General features: G+C 39.6%; 1 long non-coding RNA gene and 1 pseudogene across 5 annotated transcripts in view; one reads left to right on the top strand and one right to left on the bottom strand.

Annotated features, from left to right (window-relative positions):
• The window catches only part of LOC120367756 (uncharacterized), a 394,209-nt gene that overhangs the window by 131,818 nt on the left and 238,862 nt on the right, over positions 1-23,529 (top strand). For all 5 annotated transcript variants that reach the window (XR_012517010.1, XR_012517011.1, XR_012517008.1 and 2 more), the window contains exon 2: positions 11,098-11,170. This is a non-coding gene — a long non-coding RNA (uncharacterized LOC120367756). The remainder of the gene's footprint in view (positions 1-11,097; positions 11,171-23,529) is intronic.
• On the bottom strand, positions 3,665-8,498 carry LOC101034313 (Y-box-binding protein 1 pseudogene; annotated as a pseudogene).

The following is a 23,529-nucleotide window of genomic DNA, read 5'->3' as shown; positions in this document are numbered from 1 at the left end:
ATATGAGTCTCCATATGCTGCTCTGTCCGTCCAAATGGGAGCTGCAAGTTAGTCATGCCTCTTACCCACCATTCAAAAATATTTTGTGACTTTTTACTATTAGCCATGCTGACTGGTGTGAGATGGTATCTAATTGTGGTTTTGATTTGTATCTCTCTAATGATTCACGGTGAAGAACATTTTTTTTTTCATGTTTGTTGGCTACTTAAGTCTTTTTTGAGAAGTATCTGTTCATATCCTCGGCCCACTTTTTAATGGGGTTGTTTTTTGCCTGTTGATTTAAATTTCTTGTCGATTCTGGATTTTAATCTTCTGTCAGATGCACAGTTTGCAAATATTTTCTCCCATTCTGTAGGTTGTCTGTTTAGTCTGTTGCTCATTTCTTTTGCTGTGTAGAAGCTCTTTAGTTTAATTATGTCCCCTTTGTCTATTTTTGATTTTATTGCATTTGCTTTTGGAGTCTTCATTATAAATTCTTTGCCTAGGCCAATATCTAGAAGGGTATTGCCTAAGTTTTTTTTTTTTTTTAGGATTTTTATAGTTTGAGGTCTTGTATTTAAGTCTTCAATCCATCTCAAGTTAATTTTAATATATGGTGAGAGGCAGGAGTCCAGTTTCATTCTTCTGCATATGGTTAGGTAGTTTTCTCAGCATCATTTATTGAATAGCATATCCTTTCCCCATTATTTATTTTTGTTGACTTTGTTGGTAATCAGTTGGTTGTAGGTGTCTGGTTTTATTTTGGGGGTCTCTATTCTGTTTTTTTTGGTCTACATGTCTATTTTAGTGCTAGCGTTATGCTGTTTTGGTTACTGTAGCCTTGTAATATAAAGTCAAGTCGTGTGATGCCTCCAGCTTTATTCTTTTTGCTTAAGACTGCCTTGCCTACTCATGCTTGTTTTTGGTTCCATGTCAATTTTAGAATAGTTTTTTCTAATTCTGTGAAAAATGATGTTGGTAATTTAATAGGAATAGCATTGAATCTGTAGATTGGCCAGTATGGACTTTTTAATGATATTGATTCTTCCAACTTATAAGCATAGAATGATTTTTTATTTGTTTGTATCATCTATAATTTCTTTCAACAGTGTTTCATAGTTCTCTTCATAGAGATATTTTACCCTCTTGGTTAGATGTATTGCTAGGGATTTTGTGTGTGTGTGCCTATTGTAAATGGGATTACATTCTTGATTTGGCTTTCAGCTTGAACATGATTGGTGTATAGAAATTTATTTTTTGTACATTGATTTTTGTATCCTGAGACTGCTGATGTCATTTATTATTTCTAGGAATTTTTTGGTGGAATTATGAGGATTTTCTAGGTATAGAATTATATTGTCAATGAAGAAAGATTATTTGACTTCCTCTGTTCCTGTTTGAATGTCTTTTCTTTCTCATGCCTGATTTCTTTTGCTAGGACTTCCAGTACTATGTTGAATAGGAGTGGTGAGAGTGGACTTGTCTGGTTCTAGTTATTAGGAAAAAAAACCTTCCAGCTTTTGCCCATTCAGTATGATGTTGGCTGTGGGCTTGTCATACATGGCTCTTATCATTTAAGGTATACTCCTTTGGTGCCTGGTTTGTTGAGAGTTTTTATCGTAAAGGAATGTTGGATTTTGTTGAAGGCTTTTTCTGTGTCAAATGAGATGTTTATATGGTTTTTCTTTTCATGTAGCAAATCACATTTATTAATTTGCACATGTTGAACTTGCATTCCAAAAATAAAGCCCATTTGATTGTGGAGAATTAACTTTTTGATGTGTCACTGGATTCAGTTTGCTAGTATTTTGTTGAGGATTTTTGCATCTCTGTTCATCAGGGATATTGGCCTGTAGTTTTATTTTTGGTTGTGTCTTTGCCAGATTTTAGTATCAGGATGATACTGGTTTCATAGAATGCGTTAGGGAAGAATCCCTTCTTCTGATTTTTTGGAATAGTTTCTGTAGGATTGGTACCAGTTTTTCTTTGTATATGTGGTAGAATTACCCTGTGAATCCATATGGTCCAGGGCTTTTTATTGGTTGTTAAGTTTTTAATTACTGATTCAATTTCATTACTTGTTGGTCAGCTCAGAATTTCTTTTTCTTACTGGTTCAATTTTGAGAGGTTATGTGTTTCCAGGAATTTATTCATTTTTCTCTAGCTTTTCTAGTTTGTGTACATAGAGATGTTCATAATCGTCTCTAAGGATCTTTTGTATTTCTGTGGGATTGGTTGTGATGTCACCTTTGTAATTTCTCAATTTGCTTATTTGGATTGTCTCTCTCTTTTTCTTTCTTTATTTTTATTTTTATTTTTTTGAGATGGAGTTTTGCTCTTGTTGCCCAGGCTGGAGTGCAATGGTGCGATCTTGGCTCACCGCAACCTCTGCCTTCTGGGTTCAAGGGTTCAAGTGATTCTTCTGCCTCAGCCTCCTGAGTAGCTGGGATTACAGGCATGCACCACGATGCTGGCTGATGTTTGTAATTTTTTAATAGAGATGGGGTTTCACCGTGTTGGTCAGGCTGGTCTTGAACTCCTGACCTTGTGATCCACCCACCTTGGCTTCCCAAAGTGCTGGAATTACAGGCTGAGCCACCACGCCTAGCCTCTTTTTCTTTGTTAATGTAGCTAACAGTCTGTGAATCTTGCTGATTCCTTCAAAGAACCAACTTTTTATATCTTGATTCTTTGTATGGTTTCTTGGTCTCAATTTCATTTAGTTCTGCTTTGATTTTTTATTTTTTCTGCTGGCTTTGGGTTTAGTTTATTCTTGTTTTTCTAATTCCTTCAGGTGTGAGAATAGGTTGTTAATCTGCAGTCTTCTATCTTAAAATGTAGTCATTCAGCACTATAAGCTTTCCTCTTAACATTGCTTTTACCACATCCAGAGGTTTTAGTCTTTTGTGTCTCTATTTTTATTTTCATTTCTTTCAAAACATTTTTAAAATTTCTGCCTTTAGTTTGTTGAAAAAAAAATTTTGTTTGAGATAGAATTTCACTCTTGTTGCCCAGGCTGGAGTGCAATGGCCCAATCTTGGCTCGCCGCAACTTCTGCCTCCTGGGTTCAAATGATTCTTTTGCCTCAGCCTCCCAAATAGCTGGGATTACAGGCATGTGCCATTATGCCCAGCTAATTTTGTATTTTTAGTAGAGATGGGGTTTTTCCATGTTGGTCAGGCTGGTCTTGAACTTCTGACCTCAGATGATCTGCCTGCCTCGGCCTCCCAAAGTGCTGGGATTACAGGAGTGAGCCACTGTGCCTGGCCCTTTAGTTTGTTTTTTATCCTCCAAATAATTCAAGAACATGATTTTTAGTTTCCATGTGTTCATGTACTTTTCAGAGTTCCTCTTGGTATTTCTTTCTTTCTTTCTTTCTTTTCTTTCTTCTTCTTCTTTTTTTTTTTTTAATTTAAGACCTTTATTAACAGGTGCTTGCAGTTTGTTGACTTTTTTGAAAAAATCACGTTGTAAACTTTTATTACAAATTAAAAATGAAGTTCTTAAAAAAATCTCAACTTGACCAGATATGAAACAATTTAAAAACCTTTAAAGGCATATTGAGAAAAACCAGGCTTTTTAAAAAAAAAAAAAAAAAAAAACACGTTTGTTATCACCAAAAAGAGACATTTGCAGGTAAAACTAATACAAACCCCATGCTGCATAGATAATGCAGATAGTTCTATTTATCTGGTCAACAGGCAAAAAGCAAGCACTTAAGGTCTTCAGCTCCAATCTTTTGTTCATTTCTTATTGCTGGAATTTCTTATTTCTTCTTGTTGGATGACTAAACCGGGTGATGGTAGAGATGGTAAGCTGCCATTTACTCAGCCCCGCCCTGCTTAGCCTCGGGAGTGGATGAATTCTCAGCTGGTGGATCGGCTGCTTTTGTCTCTTTGCCATCTTGTGGTTTAGGGTTTTCTGGGCGTCTGTGTTGGTAATTGAAGTTGCGGCGGTACCGACGTTGAGGTGGCTGCTGACCTTGGGTCTCATCTCCTTGATTGTCTTTCTGCTCTTCACTGCCGTCCTCTCTAGGCTGTCTTTGGCGAGGAGGGCCCCTGCGGAATCGTGATCTGTATCCCCGATACATACTCTGCCTCACTGGTCTGCCTTGTTCTCCTGCACACTGGTTGTCAGCACCCTCCATCACTTCTCCCTGCACAGGAGGGTTGGAATATTGTTGTCGACGCCCATAGGGTCTCCGCACGTAGTCAGGTGGGAACCTGCGCCTGCGGCAGGGCCGGCGTTGCTGGGCCTGGCCTTCGGGAGCACTCTCTGATCCCTCGTTCTTTTCCCCACTCTCACTATTCTGGTAATTTTGCTGGTAATTGCGTGGAGGACCCCTACGACGTGGATAGCATCTATAATGGTTACGGTCTGCTGCATATTTACTGCCTTGAACTGGAACGCCACCAGGACCTGTAACATTTGCTGCCTCCGCACCCTTTTCTCCTTCAACAACATCAAACTCCACAGTCTCTCCATCTCCTACACTGCAAAGACACTTCCTGGGGTTATTCTTCTTTATGGCAGTCTGGTGTACAAATACATCTTACTTGGTGTCATTCCTGTTGATGAAACCATATCCGTTCCTTACATTGAACCATTTTACTGTTCCCAAAACCTTCGTTGCGATGATCTTCTTGTCCCTGTCGGCAGGCGCCGTCAATGTGAGGCTACCCGGGCCACCGCTCCCTTCACCGCTGCCCGAAGTGCCGGGCTTGGTGTCCGCAGTGCTGAGGGCAGGGGCGGCGGGTGGCGGGCGGCTGCTGGGTCTCGGCCTCCCTGCTCACGGTTGCGGGGATGGTGGCTGGGGCCGGCTGCGGCAGCTACGGCTCCTCCCGGAACGTGATGGTAACTAAGCCGTTCGTGGCCGTGGGGCTGCTCAGGGCTCTCTGGGGTCTGTTCTCCGCTCCCGCTTCCGATCGAACTCGGTATTGATTTCTACTTTCATTCTACTGTGGTCCAAGAAGATGGTTAGTATGATTACAATTTTAAAAAATTTGTTAAGACTTGCTTTATGAGCAGCTGGTCAATATTAGAGTATGTTCTGTGTGCAGATGAGAGAATGCATATTCTGTAGTTGTTGGATAGAGTATTCTGCAGAGTATTCTATTAGGTCTAATTGTTCAAGTGTTACATTTAAGTCCAGGATTTCTTTTTAGTTTTCTGCCTCAATAATCTGTCTAATGCTGCTGGTGGAGTGTTGAAGTTCCCCACTAATGTCGTGTGGCTGTCAAATACTTTTCTTAGGTCTAGAAGTAATTGTTTTTTAAATCTGGGTGCATTCATGTTGGGTACATAGGTAACTAAGATAGTTAAGTCTTTTTGCTGATTTGAACCCTTTATTATTATGTAATGCCTTCTTTGTCCTTTTTTACTGTTGTTGGTTTAGGGTCTGTTTTATCTGATGCAAGAATAGTGATTTCCGCTCTTTTTTGTTTTCCAATTGCATGATAGATCTTTCTCCATCTTTGAGAGTATGGGTGTCATTACATGTGAGATAGGTCTCTTGAAGACAGTAGAAAGACGGGTCTTTTTAAAATCCAGTTTTCTACTCTGTCTTTTAAGTGGAGTGTGTAGGCCATTTATGTTCAAGGTTAATATAGATATGTGAGGGTTTTTTTCCTGTCATGGTATTGTTAGCTAGTTGCTTTGTAGTCTTGATTGTGTAGTTGTTTTTATGGAGTTAATGGTCTGTATGCTTATGTGTGCTTTTGGGGTGACAAGTATTGTTCTTTAATTTCTATGGTTAGAACTCCCTAAGTATCTCTTGTAGGGCCCAACTGGTGGTGATAAATTTCCCTAGCAATTGCCTGGCTGGGAAATACTTTATTTCTCCTTTGTTTATGAAGCTTAGTTTGGCAGGATATGAAATGCTACGCTGGCATTTTTTTTTAAGAATACTAAAAATGAGTCCCCAGTTTCTTCTGGCTTACAATGTTTCTGCTGAGAAGTCTGCTGTTAGTCTGATGGGTTTCCTTTGTAGGTAATATGAGCCTATATTATCCTTTTCTCTAGCTGCCTTTTAAAACTTTTTCTTTCATGTTGACTTTGGACAGTCTGATGACTGTCTGCCTTGGGGATGTTCATCTTCGATAATACCTCACAGAAGTTCTCTGGATTTCTTGTATCTGCATGCCAACCTCTCTAGCAAGATTGGGGAAATTTTCCTGAATTATATCCTCCCATATGTTTTCCAAGTTGCTTATTTTCTCTTCTTCTCTCTCAGGAATGCCAATATATCATAGATTTGATCATTTTACGTAATCTCACAATTATTGAAGGCTTTGTTTTACATTTTGATTCTTTTTAAACAAATTTTTGCCTGACTAGTTTGAGTCAAAGGACCAGTCTTCAAGCTCTGAAATTCTTTCTTCAGCTTGGTCTAGTCTGTTGTTAATGTTGCCAATTGTGTTTTAAAATTGCTGAAGCAACATGTTCAATCCCATAAGGTTTTGTTTGGTTCTTTCATAATATAGCTATGTTGTCTTCTAAATCTTGGATTATTTTTCTGGCTTCTTTGTGTTATATTTCAACTTTATCTTAGATCTCATTGAGTTTCTTTGCCACCCATATTCTGAATTCTGTATCTGTCATTTCAGACATTTCATTCTGGTTTGGACCCATTGCTTAGGAGCTAGTGGAGTCTTTTGGGGATGATGAAATACTCTGGCTGTTTTTATTGCCTGAGTTCTTGCACTAATTCCATCTCATCTGAGATTGCAGATGTTCCTCCTCCTCCTCCCTTCTTCCTCTCCTCCTCCTCCTCCTCCTCCTCCTCCTTCTTCTTCTTCTCCTCCTCCTCCTCCTCCTCCTCCTTCTTCTTCTTCTCCTCCTCCTCCTCCTCTCCTTCCTCCTCTCCCTCCTCCTCCTCCTTCTCCTTCTTCTTCTTCTTCTTCTTCTTCCTCCTCCTCCTCCCTTCTTCCTCTCCTCCTCCTCCTCCTCCTCTTCCTCCTCCTTCTTCTTCTTCTTCTTCTCCTCCTCCTCCTCTCCCTCCTCCTCCTCCTTCTCCTCCTTCTTCTTCTTCTTCTTCTTCTTCTTCTCCTCCTCCTCCTCCTCTCCCTCCTCCTCCTCCTTCTCCTTCTTCTTCTTCTTTTTCTTCTTCCTCCCCCTCCTTCTTTTTGAATTTGCTATTGTTTGGTGCTCCTTAATTTTTTATTCTCTTTTCCCTTGGGTTTATGGTGATGGTATTTATCATATATATAATTGATTGGCTGCCTTTTTGGGTGCTTTAAGGGTTCTAGCTCTGTACAGGTTTCTTGGTTGCAGATAGGTTCATGCAGTGGCTTTCTCAGATGTGGCTTGTAGCAATGCAGTTTTCTTTGGTGATGCAATTCAGGCTGCAGTCTGGTAGATGGAGCTTAAGAGTAAGAGCCAGCAGGTAAAGATGGGAGCAGAGGCAACAGAGAAGCACGAAAATTACTCACTCCCAGTGCACATTACCTTTCTGTGGAGGTGGAGCTACTAGAAAAGCCTGAGAAGCAGACTCTTTCAGCTCATGCTCCCTAAGCCCTGATGGGAACAGTTGCTGCTGAGTCTGTGACAATGCACTGAGAAAGGGGTGGGGGCCAAGAGAAGATTCCTCTCCTTATCTGTTCATGGGCTACGGTGGTGCTGCCTCCAGTGTCTGGTGCTGTGCTTGTGTTTCTTTTGACCCAAGTGGGTCTTTGGTGGGCTGTGCTCTCTCCTCCCTTAGGGGTGGTCTACACTAAGGGTTATAGCTCCTAGGGAGTGCGGTCTGTCTCCCTTCTGCTCCTTGTAGCTGGTAGGGCCCTGTTCCCCAACTGACCAAGGGAGAAGGCTGGGGGACTCAGCAATGACACACTCAGACTGGTTCCAGATCACAAAGCTGTCTCTCCTGCAAGTCTTGCAGCCTGGGAGAAACCTAGACTTCAGCACCTCTCCTCCCGTTCCTGTCCTACAACAGGAGAAAGCCTAATTCAGTGCCTACTGCTGGGGCACTCTCCACACTTCCCACTTAATTCTGGCTGTGCGGGTTCTTTCCCAGTTCCAGAGCAAGTGCTGGAAACTCTGGCCCAAGACTGCAATGAAGGCTGTGGCTGCCGCGAAACAACATCTCTGAACTCCCCAAATGGTGCCAGATGTGGGCTTGTGACTGGAGAGGGTGGGACCCCTCTCAGGTGAGCACCGTGAGCAAAAAGCTGTGGGGAGGGCAGTCCACTCAATTCTCAGTCTCACCACAGCCTGTAGCAAGGCATTGGGTATTGTCATAGATATGCATAGGCGAGCCTGGCTTGCCTGCCCCTCCTTGGCTGGGTGGTGGCAACAAGTATTAAAAAAATACTTGTTGATACAAAACACTTTTCCTGTACTATCATACTTAAATCATACAACACTTGAGTACAGGGGAGTCAAGTAGCTTGACTAAGATTGCAGCTAATATGTGATAAAGCCAACCCAGTTCCTCAGACTTGGGACCCGACCCTCTTCCCTTCCACTTGGATATACTGTTTGTATAAGTTCTCATCACCAGGAACTTCTTGTAGGAAACCCATATCCCACTTGCTATAGTATGAACCTATTTCTTTTTGTTCTGTCCTCAGTTAACTAAAAAGAAAAATAATCATCCCCAAATTAGAGGTTTATTCTAAAGTGGTAGGTTTACCTCATATAGTGTTAGGATAATAAGGCTCTAAGTAGAAAGCACTGAAAGAGACCAATCCGTTTTAAAAGAGGCTTTAATCATGTGATCACACTTCTCATTTCCAAACAAAGTGTGTGTACATGTGAGTGTTTGAGGCTGACATGATAACCCTGTGATTGTCCCTTCTTCCACTTCTATCCAACATGCAGAACATTTTCAACCTAAATTATAAAACTATAGTAAAGGAGGTAAAAGTGTAAATTTGGGTGCTCACAAGTATCTTAAGCTCCTGGAAGAAATATCATATGTTTTCTATTTCTGTTCTACTCATGGATCACCCACATGTTCCCTTTTCTCCACCCTGTCCTCGATGATGTGTGCTTTCTTAGGCTGAGCTCTGAGAATGAGGTGTGTGGACTGAAATTGTATTGCGACTCTGGCCTGGCTTAGAAGAAAGTGCAGGAGTGAATGTCAGTGTTGTGGTTGGGGCTCAGTCTGGTTGGAGGGGAAATAGCTGACGAATAGAAAGTGACAAAGGCAAATCCTGGAACAGGCAGGCTTGGCAAGCAGGGAGACCCTTAACCCAGAGGTAGGAGAGAAAAGTCTTGATTTAAATGTTTGAAAAACAGACTGAAAATAAATCAGTCTCTTTTATTAGTATACAGCCTAAATTTACACCTCTAATGCCACCACCAAAGAATGACATGTTGGTTCTAAAGGGCTGGAGTCTTTAGTTGGCTTGGTATCCAGTGAGGGAGATGACTCTTTTGGGCAGACATCCTTGGTACATTGTCTGTGGATAATGCTCCACCTTCCAAGTGGTTTATGTCTTTCTGAGGAGCTCCGGTTTTTATTTCACCTTAACTTGGAGAAGGTATATTATTTGGGATCCTTGTGCTTCTCTTCACTATAGTTTTTCTCCTTGGGAATTTTGCAGTCCCTGGAAAGAGATTTGGCTTGGCTTTGCCCAGGCTTCTCTATGGAGAAACTATGATATGCCTTGATGGTCATTTCTCTGAGCCTGAATTAACATTTTTTACATCATAATTGGCTTTGTGGGTTTCAGAAACAGGACATCACCAGTTTTTTGAAATTAGAATGTCAGGTCATACCTGATGGAGAAAATATCAGAACTATGAACACTAATGTAGAAATTACTTCATAGTGAATGTTGATTGATGGAGTCATTAATTGCATTAAACAGATATTTATTGAATGCCTGATACTAGGAACTGGAGTAATAAGAAAAAATAAGATGTTTTCTGTTTTCTTCAGAGGCCCACAGGAGCTGAGGAGGCAGCCAATTTCCTGTAGAAAGCATGATAGGTGCTATGGACATTTTGCTTTGTGTTAGTATCCTATTTCAGTACAATGCTGCAGCCAAAGGTCTCTCTAACCAATACTGTCCTCTAAACAGTAGTATTTTTCATGAACAATCTGATATGTTAGCCAAGGTTATGTTTGTTCCTTTGGATTACCCATTTCACAGAGTGTAGCTGTTTTGATCTGTGTCAAAAAGAACCTATGTGCCCTACATCCCAAAAGACATTAAAATGGCTTGGCCTGTGCTCCCCACGCAGGCTTAGAAGCCCTGCAAATACTGCATATTGTTGAGTTTGAAATGCTAAAGAGAACATTTTCAGTATGGAATGTAATCGGCCAATCTTAATTTCTTCTGGAAGAGCTAAATATATAAGCTATTGTACAGTTTTAGATTTCTGGGAAAAATAAAATCCTACGTTTTATTAATTAGCATGATAATTTTTTCAAAGGTGACCAGAGAATTGTTTTAGAATAGCTCCTATATAATATGGTTTCTGGAGTAAGTATTTACTTTGAGATATGAGAGCTTCCAATTTCTTATTGGAAGCCCAAATGAGAATTCAAAGTTTGTATGTGTGTGGTAGTGATGGTGGGGGTACTCATTACTTTCCAGTACATCAGTATAACCCCTTATTCTTACTCATTATTATTCACTTGGTTCCTCTTATAATATGAATAGAAGGAGAAAAACATTTATAGATCACTTAAAACATTTTATGAGAAGAAAGGGAACAAATTAGCCCATTTGAATCACTAGCTTTGCAGAGGAGAAAGAGCAGAAGATATATTTAATCTTTCATCAAAGACTTTATTTGAAATTACTAATATACAGTTCCACTCAGAACAGCACTAAATGAGTTATTAGAACATTTAAACAAGATTATCATTGTTTTTATTAGCAGCATTATTCTTTACTCCTTTTGTTAGAAAAACATCCTGCAGTGTGTGCAGATCTGTTTAATTGCAATGCTTTTACATTTTCTTTCAAATGTAGTTGACTTATTTTATAATATTTCAAGTACATAATTGCTATTTTGCTTTAATGAAATCACAAATGTATTTAGATAATCTAAGAGGTTAGAATGCATTGCTCTTGTGTCAGGTTTATAGAAGAGGTAACAATGACTTATTGACTTTATTGACTATGATCCTGAGAGAGTCTTTTACCTTATGACCCTCCTTTGCAGGAAACATCTGTGGCATCGAACACACCTGCGCTTCAAGCCCAGCTCTTTAACTTACTAGTTGGTATGATCTTAGGTAAGTTCTTTATCTTCTTTGAGCTTCCAGAATGTTCTATAAATTTTATTAAGTATAATAATATGAACTTGCCAGGCTGATATGAGGATAAATAGATAATAAAGTACCTAACAGAGGGCCAGGCAAATAGTAAGTACTCAATAAATGTTAATTTCTTTTCTTGGCAGCTCCATTTGATTGATAGAGGAGACTTGCTAAAGAGATTCTTGAGGTTCTGATCCCAGTTGTCAGTAGAGAGCCATCTTTTTTTTTTTAATTACTGAAGTTAAGAACTCTAGATTTAATGCAGGACTATCCCTTATATGTGCTGTGCAAGAAAAAAACATGTCTTTAGTCATATCCATCCTGTCTTTGTAGTTCAACAGTGATGACAATAGCAAACGTGATGATCTGGAATAGAGAAAAGTGGAACAGATGTAGAATTTGGGGCTTGGCTAAGGCTGCTGGGAAATTTGCATTAGGTGGCTTAGCTGAGAAACCAGAAAATCAGGTGTTTTTGTAAGGATATGGCTTGGGGTGGCGGTGGTGGTGGTGGTGGTGGCATGGGGTGGTCCAGGAGACCACAGGGCACGGTACTTTAACTGGGGTAGAGGCAGATATATACATCTATAAAAGATCTATTACAGAGCCAGTGATCACTGTTTGCTCCTAGAAAATACCTAGGAAATTATCCATGTTCTTATCACTTAATCCTTCAACTTTGAGTCTACACAATGCTCATTGACACATTGAAATGAAACAGGTTGCTTCAGTTAATGACGCAACCTGGTCATCACTTCCCATATAGGCACGTCTTTCCTAAGGCCTCATGCTGGAGAAGGTGGGTTGGCATGATCTTGTGACTTTCACGTGATGCTGTTCTTGGGGGGCACAGGAATAACCTTGCCTTGAATGAATGATGTTGATGTGCGATGTACAATGCATTTCCTGGTACTGTTGCCCAGAGAATGATTAGAAAGTACTTTATGTGGTTGTTATTTGTCCCATGCTACTTCTCTGGGCAAATTTCCATTCTACCTTAGAGATATGTTGGAAACAGAGGCAGCAAGGCCAAATCTTGACTGTCCATCATTCATTTCTGAGATTTGGAGAAACCAAAGGCTGACCTGGGCATTTCTGCTCATTCTAGGATGAGCTCAGAGAATCACCAGGCCTTCCGCAGAAGGGAAGCTTTTTCTGTAGTCACAGAGCCCAGTGTGGTATCTTTATCACAAAACAGTTGCTCACTGTGGATCAACTTATTGGCTGAACAAAAGTTTTTCTGAGACAGGCCTTTTTTATATTTGCCACTTATACTTGTGGACAGCTGTGCTTTCCATTGTCATCATCATCAGTATCATTGTATTTGTCATTAACAGGAAACATCTGTAAGGCAATAGCCAAGAATATATATATATATATATAGACACAATTAAAATAGAACTTCCCAGGGCAATGATCAAGTCTTTTTGTGTTAACTTTTATTTTAAGTTTAGGGGTACATGTGCAAGATGTACAGGTTTGTTTCATAGGTAGATGTGTGTCATGGGATTTATTTCCTCAAACAGGTATTAAGCCTAGTATCCATTAGTTATTTTTTCTGACTCTCACCCTCCACCCTCCAATAGGCCTCAGTGTGTGCTGTTCCCCTCTATGTGTCCATGTGTTCTCATCATTTAGCTCCCACTTATAAGTGAGAACATGTGGTATTTGTTTTTCTATTCTTGCGTTAGTTTGCTAAGGATAATAGCCTCTACCTGCATCCATGTCCCTGCAAAGGACATGATCTTGTTCTTTTCTGTGTCTGCATAGTATTCCATGGTATATATGTACCATATTTTCTTTATTCAGTCTATCCTTGATAAGTATTTAGGTTGATTCCATGCCTTTGCTATTGTGAGTAGTGCTACAATGAACATACACATGGATGTGTCTTTATAATAGAACAATATGTATTCGTTTGTGTATATACCCAGTAATGGGATTGCTGGGCTGAATGGTATTTCTTTCTTTAGGTTTATGAGGAATCACCACACTGTCTTCCACAATGGTTGAACTAATTTACACTCCTACCAACAGGGTATAGGGATTCCTTTTTCTCCGTAATCTCTCCAGCACCTGTTATTTTTTGACTTTTTGATAATAACCATTCTGACTGCTGTGAGATGGTATCTCACCTTGGTTTTGATTTGCATTTCTCTAATGATCAGTATGTTGAGCTTTTTTTCCATATGCTTATTGGCCACATGTTGGGAAAAGCATCAAAGGAGAAAGGACTTACAGAGTGTCTACATAAATTGGTTATGAGTAACATATAAACAAGGAGCAACAAACTGTGGAAGGCCGCAGGAGGCCTCTGAGGAGGAAGGCCTCTCCATGCCTCATGTTCTGGTGCAGGGTGACCTAGGCTCTGTTACCATAAACATTGTGCTCAAGGATGTAAAACCTCTTCATAGCACTATGACGTAGCCAGATTTGTAGGCTCCTTGTAAGGTCCATCTTCCACCAGCTGTACGTAGTTAATAAGCTAGAGATAACCACGTGTTCTTGTTCAGTGAAACTCTCAAACCACCACTGTTATCAATCCTTAGGATGACATACCAGTTCCAGCTCACTAATTCATTCCACTATCACTCTACCGCTACCCTGTAGATCAAAGTGATTGTAATCAATAAATAGTGTGGATGATCAGAGCGCAGGGCCTTCACTGTCACCTCCAGAGTAATAAAGTGATGGCCCCCTGGTTCGACTTTTTCTCTTAATCTGTCTTTTTCTCATTACTTTGTTGCCACTGAACTCAGGGTACCCACAGGTGATGTAGGGCTGGCTCCCTACATTCTGGTGCCCAGTGCGGAGCTCATGGATCCCTACAGCTACATGTATGTCTTTTTTTGAGACGTGTCTGTTCATGTCCTTTGCCTCCTTTTTAATGGGGTTGTTTGTTTTTTGCTTGTAAATTTGTTTAAGTTCCTTGTAGAGGCTGGATAATAAAACTTTGTCAGATGAATAGTTGGCAAAATTTTTCATCCATTCCATAGGTTGTCTGTTTACTATGTTGATAGTTTCTTTTGCTGTGCAGAAGCTCTTTAGTATAATTAGATTCTCTTTGTCAATTTTTGCTTTTGTTGCAATTGCTTTTGGCATCTTTATCACGAAATCTGTCTGTGCCTACGTCCTGAATGGTATTACCTAGGTTGTCTTTCAGAGTTTTTATAGTTTCAGGTTTTACACTGAAGTCTTCTAATCCATCTTGAGCTAATTTTTATATAGACCAAATCTTAAATGACTTTTCATTTCTGGAGCTTAGCCCAGTGTCTGTGCTTAGTACTGACACAATAAGTTGTTGAATGATGACACCTGAAAAAGTGAATGTGTATGATAAGAACAGATTGATAAAAGAGCTACAATAGCTAAAGAGCTATATCTTACACCCCATTTTTCCTTTCTTTTGATCATACCACCTCCCCAGCACCTCCCCAGCACCTCCCAACCCACATCTGAAATAACTCTGTTTTTCTTTCATTTGAGAAAGGAGTGTATATTGAATCTCAATGCTGTTACTTGGATATATTAAGGGAATCATAGCATATAGTGCTACTGTAATGTTAGGATTCTGGCTGCCTTGAAATTTAAGAGAAGAATTCTCTCTAATACTAGAAACAGATCAATATTGAGCTCCTGCTCTTTCTCTGTGCCCAGAACACCCACTGAAGTCACGAGGACGTGGGAATGTGTGGGAACAGCGGAATGGAGGCCTTTGTCTGTTAATTTGAGTTTCATTCTGTCTTTTCACTCCAAAGGTGATTCTGAAAAATAAATGCATTTATAAGGCTATTAATAACCATATTTTCCTCTTGATCATTGTGATTAAGTCATTGGTACTGCTAGGTGCCTGCTGCTCCCATCACAAAGCCCCGAACAATTTGCTTTACCATTTGACTACACTGAGTTACTCTGTGTCAGAGGAGTTGCTGCTGATTTTTTTCTTCTCCTGTCAGTAGATTTAAATTAACACTGGCAACAGAGAATAAAGTTTAAAATAATATTCTAAATCATAAAAGTCTTTCTTCAGTTAAGGAACAATAAGTCAGCTTTCCTTTTATTAGACTATTTCCAAGAAAAGTTTTTTTGGTCAAAATGTCACAGCTGGGTTTTTCCACATTTTTTCTTCTTCCATCCTGAGTGTCTCAGGATCCAATCGTTCACTGAAGCCTGCAATCCCTGAGAATTTTCATTCTCCTCATTGTGTTTACTGCAAAAATGTTCTGCGTCTTCATGAGTTAACTCCCCCGACCCCGGTATTCCAGTTTATGCTTTGCTGCGTCATGGAGCAGATCAGAGAACAGACCCTGCAGAAAGATGCCCAGTTTGAGCCCCAGCTCTGCCTATCTACTCACTGTGAGATTACCAGCCTCACCAAACCTTTCTTCCTATGAAAATTAGAATCATAATAGTACCTACCTTCTTGGTTGGTGATGAAGAGTAAAACTTTCCTGGAATACCGGCAGTGCTCAATAGATGGTAGTTTTATTATTGTGAGAATGAGAAAAGCAGTTCCCAACATCCAGCAGCTGGATGGACAGCAAGAGTTCTTGGTGTTCTCCTGTTGAAATATACATTTTCAAAGAATATCAACATCAGACAAGGCCACTCTGTGATCATGAAGGATGAAGAAAAAAACCAAGGCTATTGTGTAATTCTGTTTCGACACAGATAAATTATGGACATTTGTCCAAGACACAAAACTGACCTAACATCCCTTTATTCTGGCTAATACGGGGTGACTACTGATTTTTTTAAACTAATTATGGCTGTAGCCTGGTTCTGTTCAACCCTCTTTCCACATGAGATTTATTATGATACTTAGTCATAGAAGTACTCTTGCTTCCTGATAGTATCCAATCCACAGCGAAGTCCACTTCCTTAAACCCTCCTTAAAATCACCCAACAGGACCGACATTCTACACTAAGTCCTTTCTAATACTTTCTTACTGAGACACCCATGGTTCCTCACTGTGGGTGTTCTCTTTTGCCACAGCACATAATTCAACTACATGTATATTTCTGGTAGTCTCTGTCTGCAGGGCATTGACAATTACTCCTTCTGATAGCCACAAGTAACAGAATTTAAAGTCATGTAGCATGGAAAGGACATTTTGTGACCTGGCATGAGCTATTTAATGTCTCTGCTGATTTTCCCATTTGTTAAAATTTGGGGACTGGGCTCATGCATTCTATGGTCCTTTTTAGCACCAACATGCTATTGGTATCTATGTCAGACACCTACCAACATTAAAAGTGCTGTGGGACAGAAATACTTAAAGCGGGAATGTCCTCAGATTCTGATCTTTCTTAGACTGCGAAAGAAAATACCATAATCCAAATTCAATTTTCTCCCTCCTCCCGCCTCTTCATGAAAAGGAGCTCTTCCTTTCTGGGAGATGCACTAATATGCTGAGAGTAGAGGAAGGAGAAGAAGGAAAGAAAAGCACACAGGCTGGGAATGGAGAAGGGGATTTTCTGGGGATCACAGAAACCGGTAGAGACATGGAAACATCAGAGAGAAGCGGCTGAGAGGAAACGGAAAAAAAATACATTGTGTACATCATGTATTTGTATCCCTTTTATTGCCTTTAAAAAGTAGCAAGTTAATAATAGGATTGATCGTTGAGTTATTTGGGTTGTTGAATTGTGCATCCTGAAGAGAATGCTAATCAAGAATTGAACCTGTGAGCTTATAGGATTTGGAAAATACATTGGTTATATAGTCAGAAAACCCACTAAAGAAGGCCTGTGTCTCCTGGAGAGCTTGCCACTTTATAGTTAATAAAGAGAAGAAGCAGTTTCTTTTTCAAACATTTTCATGATTTAACTTTACACAGCTTCTCCTGATCTCCATTTGGAAGGACGCTTATAATCCAGCCCTGTGTGGGCGATAGTAAGAATGTGCTTACATGCAGCTGGGTGAGAGAGGCAGAAATCAGTTGCCACTAGCAGAAATCAGTGCCACTAGTTGAAAGGTTCATGAGGCTTAGTTAATTAAAGCATTTAATTTGCATGGGAACCCAAAGAAGCTAATCTTTGTCAGATCCAAACAGTAAGATGATCAATCATTCTGGTCTTCCCATGATGATGCAGTTGGCTGAGATGGAGAACTTCCAGTGCTAAAACCAGGACATTCTTAGCAAACTGAGATCAACTTAGCATTCCTCTTCCTCACAGCCTCAAGTTTTCTTCCATTTAAAATTCTGTCACAGACTGAACGCTTCTTTCTCACATGTTTCATGTGCATCAGATCTCTGCTTTACGATGGGGTCCTAGAACTGGAAGGGATGCTTAGATGTCATAAGGTCTTCCACTGCCTCCAGCAGGTTTCACTCAGCTGGGCTCTTTAGATCGTCTGATCCTAAAAAGCGACGTGCTGGGAAAGAGAGTCCACAGATAGTGGACAGTCTGACACTCAGTCCAGCATTTTATAATCCTTACTATTTGCTATTTGGATTTCTTTCGTCTTAAGTGGTTTCTTTCTTTTTTTTTCTTACATGTTATTATAGGATTGAGAGGTGTGGCTATCAGTTTTTGCAGAGGAATTATGGAGGTTGGGTTTAGAAGTTCATGGTTCTTAATATTAGTGATAGCCATGGTTTGGGGGGAAATTACTGCTTTGTATTAGTAAATGTAAATATAAGTTTCCAGGAAATATGTGCCTAAATTGAGAGTTCAGTGTTTAGAGGATTCCTCCAAACTACTGCTAAAACTATAAGGAGATTGGTTTGTTTCATTGATAAAGAAGAAAGTTGTGGATATTTCATTTCCTGCTTATTTTGTTAATTCTTTATATTTGATGTTCTCTTACATCCTACTCAGTAATTCAAAAGGTTCAGGAAATGGATTTTATTTTATTTTTTTGTAAATATATTGCCCTTTTCTATCTTATTAGGGCAGGCAATTTGTCTATCTCAATTGGCCAAACTGCTGTTGGGTCACAGTCACCTTAGCTTGGGTAAGCCATAAAGAACTGGTTCAGATACTCTATACAAAACTCTGTCTGTCAAATTCTGGTTCCCAAACCTTGGCTCAGTTTAAGACTTCATGATGTATACACATATGTAAATAAATGAATAAAAGTATATATATTTACTGTTGTCATTGTTATTGTTAGATTGTTTTGTCCCAAAAATATAACCAGTACATGGTCATTGTAGTAATTATATAAACTACAGAAAAGTAATAGGAAGAAGAAAAAAAATTACTCTGAGTCCACCTAAAGATAATGACTGGTTTTGGAGTATTTCTTTCTGCTCTTTATTTCTACATAATGTTGTTTGTTTCACATATTGTAATATTGCATCCTACTTTTTTCACTTATAACATAAGCATTTTTCCATTTCACCATGAACTCTTTTTAAATAACGTGTAATGGCTGCACAACATTCCATGACGTGCTGTAACATTTCAGGTAGAACATAGCTTCGTGGAGGAGACAACAGTATACACATAAGTAAGCGTAGATTACATTCCCAAATTACTTAGGTAAGAATGTAAATTCTGATGGGCAGCAAGTTATCCTCAGGGGGTGGGAGCAGAGGCAGGGTGTCTCAGCACGGCTTCTCTTACTCTGCACTGATACTCATGAGGCACGTAGCTGCAGCTTCTATCTTTCATAGCAGGTCTCTGGATCTGGAAAGCTCCACAACCTTTTCATCACCCTTTTATATCCTTCTTGCAAGAATTTACACCAACCAACTATGCATTTTTGTTGAAGATAATTATTACAGCTTTGAACTTTACTAGAACCAAACTCAGCAAAGAATAGGTGATGTCCTCGTCTTGAAGGCTGTATAGGGTATCAATTTATTGCCTCGCAGCTACAAATTCACTCTTCATTGCCTGCTCTGAGAAAATGGATGTGGGCCCTTTAAATATTTTTCTTTACCAGATGGCACCATGTTAATCTTTGTCAGTAGAGGGCGCATGAGAGACATGATAGGAGGAAAGGGCTTTGCTTTCCAGTCTGACCTGTTTTACGCACAATCTCCTGGAATGCCTGTGGTTTTTCCAGCACCTGGGTCCTGCCGGCAACCAGCAGCACCCAGTGGCCAGCAGCGTACTCTTTCACCTCTTCTTGGGTGACTTTGTGGAATGCTCCAATGCGACATCTCCCTGTGAACACCTTTCCTGACACCCTAAAAAGTGTCAGGAATTTCCAGCAAGTTCCAGAGAGCAGGTTTCCAGCAAGTATGGTCAGTATGACACCACAGCAATTTCTCTGTCATTCATTGAACCAGGGTTATTCCCTCTTCATTGAGGTGTGGATTTCAGCCCTCGGTTGGGAAGTGGCTGGGGACTCTTCCTTGGGCACTGTATTCCAGCCCCGGGGGCAGTGGCTGCTCCTTATTCCCAAATCCATTAGCATTCTCTTCTTTTTGTTTTCCTTCCCGACTTTTATTTTAGGTTCAGGGGCACATGTGGAGGTTTGTTACATGGGTAAACTGTGTGTGATGGGGGTTTGGTGTACAGATTATCACCCAGGTAATAAACATAGTACCTGATAGGTATAGTTTTTCAGTCCTCAGCCTCCTCTCACCTTCCACCCTCAAGTACGCCCAGGTGTTTATTGTTTCCTTCTTTCTGACCATGTGTACTCAATGTTTAGCTCCCACTTATAAGTGAGAACGTAAAGTATTTTTCTGTTCCTGCGTTAATTTGCTTAGGATAGTGGCCTCTAGCTTTATTCATGTTGCTACGAAGGACAGTATTTCATTGTTTTTTATGGCTGCATAGTATTCCGTGGTGTATATGTACCACATGCTCATTATCCAGTCCACCATTGTTGGGCATCTAGGTGGATTCCATGTCTTTGCTATTATGAATAGTGCTGTGCTGAACATATGCGTGCATGTCTTTACGGCAGAATTATTTGTATTCCTTTGTGTATATACCCAATAATGGGATTGCTGGGTCAAATGGTAGCTCTGTCTTAGGTTCTCTGAGAAATCGCCAAACTGCTTTCCACAGTGGCTGAACTAATTTATGTTCCCAACAGCAGTGTATAAGCATTCCCTTTGCTCCACATCCTCACCAGCATCTGGTATTTTTTTGACTTTCTAACAATAGCCATTCTGACTGGCGTGAGATGGTATCTCATTGTGGTTTTGATTCACATTTCTCTAATTATTAGGGATGTTGAGCATTTTTTCATAGGCTTGTTGGCTCCATGTATGTCTTCTTTTGAGAAGTATCTGTTCGTGTCCTTTGCCCATTTTTTTAATGGGGTTGTTTTTTGCCTGTTAATTTATTTAAGTTCCTTATAGATTCTGGATAGTCGACCTTTGTTGGATGTGTAGTTTGGAAATATTTTCTCCCAGTCTGTAGGTTGTCTGTTGATAATTTCCTTTGCTGTGCAGAAGCTCTTTAGTTTAATTAGATCTCACTTGTCAATATTTGTTTTTGTTGCAATTGCTTTTGAAGTCTTTGTCATGAAATTTTTCCCAGGGCCTATGTCCAGAGGGCATTCCCTAGGTTTTGTTCAGTGTTTTCATAGTTTTAGATTTTGTTTTACATTTAAGTATGTAATCCATCTTCATTTTTGTATATGGTGTAAGGAAGGAGTCCAGGTTCAATTTTCTACATATGGCTAGCCAGTTATTCTAGCACAATTTATGAAATAGGGAGTCCTTTTCTCTTTGCTTGTTTTCATTGACTTTGTTGATGATCAGTTAGTTGTAGGTGTGTGACTTTGTTTCTGAGTGCTCTAACCTGTTCCATTAGTCTATGTGTCTGTTTTTGTACCAGTATCATACTGATTTGGTTACTCTATCCTTGTAATATAGTTTGAAGTTAGGTAGTGTGATTCCTCCAGCTTTGTACTTTTTGCTTAGGATTTCTTTTTTTTTTTTTTTTTTTAAAGAAAGAAAGAAAAGAAAAAAAAAAAAAACAGACCTGGACCATTATATTATGTATAATGTAAATAGCATATATATAATGTGTTTATATATGTTCATGTGTATGCAAACATTTAAGGAATGATTTCTTCTAAGTCTTTTTCTTTTCTTTCTTTTTTTTTTTTTAAATAAAGAAGAGGAAGAAAGAGAAAGAGGAAGAGGGAGAGAGGATGGGGGTATTGCTTTATTGCCCGGGCTAGAATGCAGTCTAAATATGGGTATGCCTATAATTGTCCTTAATAATGGAGACATGAAAGAAAATGAGGGAAGAGAATAACAAGGAGCCAACAAACATTTCGTTTAAACTTCTAAGTTGATATGATGTGGTACTGATAAAGACTGTATATTTTGTATATTTATAGTGGAGAGTTCTATAAATGTTAATTACATTTACTTGTTCCAGATCTGAGTTCAAGTCCTGGATATCGTTGTTTATTTTCTGTCTCATTGATCTAATATTAATGTTGAAGTCTCCCACTATTATTATGTGGGAGTCTAAGTCTCTTTATAAGTCTTGTATGTCTGCGTATTCTTGTATTGGGTGTGTATATATTTAGGATCTTTAGCTCTTCTTGTTGCATTGATCCTTTTATCATTATACAATGTCCTTCTTTGCTTCTTTTGATCTTTGTTGCTTAATTGTAACTTCTGCTTTTTATTTATTTATTTTAGCTCTCTATTTGGTTGGTAAATCCTTCTCCATCCCTTGTTTTAAGTCTTTGTGTATCCTTGAATGTGAGATGGGTCTGGATGCAGCATACTGATGGGTTTTAGTTTTTTATTCAAATTGCCTGTCTGTCTTTGGATTGGGGGATTTAGTCAATTTAAATTTAGAATTAATAATAATATATATGAGTTTAATACTGCCATTTACTATTAGCTGGCTATTTTGCCCATTAGTTGATGTAAATTCTTCATTATATTGATGCTCTTTTTGGTATTTTTTTTAGAAAGGCTGATACTGTTTGTTCCTTTCTATGTGTAGTGGTTCTTTCAGAAGCTCTTGTAAAGCAGGCCTGGTGGTGATGAAATCTCTGAGTGCTTGCTTATTCAGAAAAAAACTTTATTTTTCCTTCACTTGTGAAGCTTAGTTTGGCTGGATGTGAAATTCTAGGTTGAAAGTTCTTTTCTTTAAGGATGTTGAATATTGGTCCCCACTCTCTTCTGGCTTGTAGGGTTTCTGCCAAGAGATCTGCTGTAAGTCTGATAGGCTTCCCTTTGTGGGTAACCTGACCTTTCTCTCTGGCTGCCCTTAGTATTTTCTCCTTCATTTCAACCCTGGTGAATCTGACGATTATGTGCCTTGGAGTTGCTCTTCTTGAGGAATATCTCTGTGGTGTTCTCTGTATTACCTGGAGTTGAATATTATCCTGCCTTACTAGGTTGGGAAAATTTTCCTGAATAATATCCTGAAGCGTATTTTCCAGCTTGGATTCATTCTCTTCGTCACATTCAGGTACACCTATCAAGCGTAGATTAGGTCTTTTCACATAGTCCCATATTTCTTGGAGACTTTGCTCGTTCCTTTTTATCCTTTTTTCTCTAATCTTGTCTTCTTGTTTTATTTCATTGAGTTGGTCTTCGACCTCTGATATCCTTTCTTCTGCTTGATCAATTCGGCTGTTAAAACTTGTGCATACTTCACGAAGTTCTCTTATTGTGTTTTTCAGCTCCATCAATTCACTTATATTCCTCTCTAAATTGTGTATTCTTGTTAACATTTCATCAAATCTTTTTTCAAAGTTCTTAGTTTCTTTGGATTGAGTTGAAACAAGTTCTTTTAATTCACAGAAGTTTCTCATTATCCACATTTTGAAGCCTGCTTCTGTAATTGGAACACACTGGTTCTCCATCAAGCCTTGTTTCGTTGCTGATGAGGAACTGGGATCCCCTGCTGAGGGAGAGGCGTTCTGATCTTGGGTATTCTCAGCCTTTTTTTGGCTGTTTTCTTCCCTTCGTTGTAGATTTATCCATCTGTGGTCTTTATATTTACCGTCTTTGTAATTGGGTTTCTGAGTGGATGTCCAACTTACTGATTCTTAGCGCCGAAAATCTGAGCAACCCACTGCTCCGACTAAATCAGCGGCGTTAAGATTGATGGTGCTTTTCTGACTCTGCACCAAGAACCGACGCTCCGAGGCGCCGGCAAAACAGCCTCGCCAGTCACAAGAGTCGCGCTGGCGACCCGTGGGGCTCCTCCGCTGGGAATCTCCTGGTGCGTGAGCAACAAGAATTCATGTGAAGGTATGGCGTCCTCTCCTTCTTTGCGCTTTCACTGGGAGCTACAATCCCGAGCTGCTAGTGATCAGCCATCTTGGATCTCTCTCTTGCTTAGGATTTCCTTGGGTATTTGGGCTCTTTTCTGATTCTATATGAATTTTAGAATAGTTTTTCTAATTCTGTAAAAAATGTCATTGGTAGCTTGATAGGAGTAGC

Source organism: Saimiri boliviensis, chromosome 3 (assembly GCF_048565385.1).
Source record: "Saimiri boliviensis isolate mSaiBol1 chromosome 3, mSaiBol1.pri, whole genome shotgun sequence".
Classification (NCBI taxonomy): domain Eukaryota; kingdom Metazoa; phylum Chordata; class Mammalia; order Primates; family Cebidae; genus Saimiri; species Saimiri boliviensis.
This window is presented reverse-complemented; position numbering and strand designations above follow the sequence as displayed.